Below are 4,281 nucleotides of genomic sequence, written 5' to 3' on the forward strand. Positions count from 1 at the left end.
CAATCATTTAATCATATATTATCATATTAAAAAAATATAATTATTTTTTAAGTCACCAAAAAAAATTTATTATTTAAAAAATTATCTAAACTTATAAATTTAATTAATAAAGGTATAAAAATTTATATCAAAATTAAATTTTTATAATATATATCGTCATAGAAGTTGAAGGATCTGAGTTTATATACATTTGAACATCCAAGTATCAAAATAAAAACCAACAAATACATTTGTATGTGATATGGACGGTAAAACTTAATTAAAAAGCAATAAATCAACTTTATATGTTATAATTCGGTTCTGCAGGTTATAATTTATCAAACCTCATAATTTGGATTCACACAAAGCAAGTATCGTCACGACCTAATACGATATTATTATCCTTCAATAAAAATAATTGCTAAAAATATAACTTCATCTCATGTATAAAAAAGGTAAGACATTTTATCTTCGGCAGAACTAAGACAAATATACACAATACTAACTTAAGCATTGGAGTGCCTTTTGCAGGTACACTCTCTCTTTATTCTATCCACGACGAGATATACTCTCTGGACGAGAAGCTCGGACATTTAAGCCACCAGCTTGGAATTAAGAATTACAGTTCGGAGCCAACTGTTGGGGACGAGTTACATCCAGTCCACTCATGCAAGAACAATTGGCACCCACCGTGAGGACTTGAAATAAAAACCCTATTTTTCTTAAAGGTCTCCGAAAACTACTCCCTACAACCATGGCTGACATACCACTTCCCACGCCATCCGAACTTCTTCGGATGGTAACAAAGTTATAGTAGGCCAATCAATGCATGGCAGAGGGGAATCAGCGAATGGCGACGAACCAAATAACCGAGCTGACCAATGCTTGGATTGAACACAATAATGATGAACGAGTAGAAGATGAAGAGCAGAACTCCGATCCAACACATATCTCTGAAACTCAGCCGAACGAAGAACGCCGAGAGGTTAACAAAGACAATGAACATGATAATGTTGTTGGACCATTTATTGCCGAAATCATGAGCTTCCAAATGCTCAGGAGGTTCACACTGCCAATTACCTTGACCCCTTACGACGGGTTAGGCGACCCCGGAAAGCATATCAAAAAGTTTCGATCTATAATGATAGTAAACAGTGCTTCTAACCCTATTTTTTGTCGTTGTTTTTCCATTTTTTTTAGACGATCCTGCACTTGATTGGTTTTGTTCTTTGTTTGCAGATTCAATTTCTTGTTTTCAGGAACTCGCAAAACTTTTTGAAGATCACTTTGCTGCTTCTTCCACCTGCATGATTCATATTACTTGAATACAATCAAGTAAGGCCAGAATTAAAGCCTGAAGGACTATATCACTCGTTTTACGAAAGTGGCCATCACCATTCCAGATCTTTACCCAGAAGTACACCTGCATGCCATTAAGAGCGGACTATGGGCAGAAAAATTTCAGGAAGCAGTCACGATTGCCAAGCCGAAAACTCTCGCCGAGTTCCGTGAGAAAGCTAAAGGCCAGATGGAGATTGAAAAACTCCGCAATCTCGGAAGTCAGAAAAAACTCATGCTAACAAAGACGATGATAAAGCTCGAGAGAGTAAAAAGGCCTTCAAATTAACACCACGTTATCACTCGTACACGCAGTTCAACAAAAAAAAGAGACGACATAATCAAAGAGATCCTAAATTCGAAGCTCATCAAACCTCCCCAAAAAGCCGGCAATTACCAAGACCTGAAGAATGTGGATTATAACACCCTGATTCTAAACAGGATTATTCTCAGAAATTCTGTGATGAAAAAAATTTGATAAATATCTAAGAATCACCTCGTCATAAAATAATAAGACGGATTTAGACTTGATAAGTAAAAAGAATAGATAAACGCGTGTCCTAAACTTCAATATTATTTTACTCTATTTTAATTAGCAACGAGATTCGATGATTTCAAAAATTACCATACCGATTCAATTATTCTACGGAATAATGGTGCGGTATTTCTAACCCACAAACTAACCGGCAAGTGCACCGGGTCATACCAAGTAATACCTCAGGTGAGTGAGGGTCGATCCCACGGAGATTGATGGATTAAGCAACAATGGTTGATTAATTTACTTAGTTAGGCAAACAAAAAATAGTGTTGAGAGTTCAAAGACATTAAACAATAGCAAGAATATTAAGGAAAGGCAAGTAAATAAGTTGGGAATAAAATATGGAGAAACAGTTAAGGCTTCAGAGTTATCTATTTTCTGGATTGACTTTTCTTATTAATTTATTTTAATCATGCAAGATTTAATTCATGGCAAACTATATGTGACTAGACCCTAATTCCTTAGACCTTCCTAGTCTCCTCTAAAATTCATCAGCAGCCAATTCCTTGGTCAATTAATTTCAATTAGGGGGTGAAGTTCAATTCTAGTTATATGCCACAGAAATCCTAATTATCCAAATATAAAAGGATTATATGTCACGTATCCCGTTAAATTCAGATAAACTCGAAATTTAGGAGAAGTTGTTTTCAAGCTGTTGTTCAAGTAAAGAGCTTTTCCAAGTTATACATGAACTCAATTAGAAAGAGGGTCATACTTCCATTCCACCCAAATTCATAAAATAAAGAACGAAAACAATTCTTAAATATAAATCAATACATGAATTAAAATAGAAAAATAATAAAATCAATCCATACAATAGACAGAGCTCCTAACCTTAACAGTGGAGGTTTAGTTGCTCATGGTAAAGGGGAAATAAGGATTCTGATAAAAATGTATTTTGGTAGTTTGGAATGGAATAATGTTGTGTTAGAATCACCCTATTGGAATCCCCTTTTATATCAAATCCTAATTAATTTAAAATCTATCTTCTAAAACTAAAATAATATATTTTCCTATTTTTAAATAAAATAAAGTTTAAATCAGAATTAATTAAAGCAATCAGTATGTCTTCAATTGATGGATGGGGACCACTTGCTTCGTAGGGTCCACGCCTAACTTGGAGTGGGCATAACCATTCTGGTGTGAGTCTCCCTTGAGTCTCTGCTATCCTCTGGCTCTAGTATGTGTTTCTGGGCCAAAAACTGGGTCGAAACTCGGCCTGAAATCGCCCCAGCGTTTTCTGCGTTATCTGTATGTCGTGCATGTCATGCGTACGCGTCAATCACGCGTACACGTCAGTCACGCGTACGCGTCGATGGTCTTTTTCGCGTGTCACGCGTACGCGTCAGGCATGCGCACGCGTCGCTCCTCGCTGGTCAGCTCCTTGGTTTCTTCTCTTTCTCTACAGAAACTCCATCAAATTCATCTGAATGCTACCTAAAATAAACAGAATTGCACAAGACTCAAAGTAGCATCCATAGTGGCTAAAAGATAATTAATTCTTGATAAAACTTAACAAATTAAATGCAAATTCACTAGAAAAAGGTAAGAAAGATGCTCACGCATCACAACACCAAACTTGAATTGTTGCTTGTCCTCAAGCAACCAAACTAATATAGGCTTAGAATATGAATTTGCATGAGAATGAGAGTTCGATTAAGCTCATGTCTCTTCTTATAGTGGGGTTTATAACTGCAATCCTGAATAGTTTTGGCATCTCACTCTTCTTTGAATCAGAAAGATGTCAGTGTCATTCGGAATTAGAATCCGGATAATATTATGAATTCTCTGATCTTTTGTAGCTTAATTTAACTCTTGAACATAGCAATTTTTCTTTTCTTTGGTGCTTTGCACCTTGAGCCTAGCCGTGACTTTAAATGCTTTGTCTCAAGTTTTTCTTGACACAGAAACACCACAAGCACTTAACTGGGGAACTCTTTTGAGGTTCTGATTTTTCTTTCAGCTACTCCCAGACAGTGGTGCTCAAAGCCTTTGGCATACTCCGCTAATTTCAATTGATCTCAACTCTAAATGTTTTGTCTCAAGGATTACTTGACACAAGAACACTACAAGCATATAACTAGGGAAACAACTCTTTGAGCTTTTAATCATGTCTGACCTCCCTAGTCATTGATGCTTAGAGCCTTGGACCTTGCTTCTTTTTTTTTTTTGCTGTCTCTTTTGCTTCAAGGATTAAATTTCTGTTTATTTCAGAGGAGTCATAATAATTCTCTAAATTCCTGTTCCTTGTACATCAACATTCTTTGACACAAATTTAAATATGCATGGTGCGCAGAAATTGTGATTACACTTTGATTATGTAAAATTCATCGCTCTTTCTTTCCCTGGTAATGGATTGATGCATAAATCCACTTCCGGGGCCCACTTGGTGTGTGCTTGGGCTGAGCTTGAGTGTTACACGTGTA

The sequence above is a fragment of the Arachis ipaensis genome, chromosome B09 (genome assembly GCF_000816755.2).
Source record: "Arachis ipaensis cultivar K30076 chromosome B09, Araip1.1, whole genome shotgun sequence".
In the NCBI taxonomy this organism is placed as follows: Eukaryota; Viridiplantae; Streptophyta; class Magnoliopsida; order Fabales; family Fabaceae; genus Arachis; species Arachis ipaensis.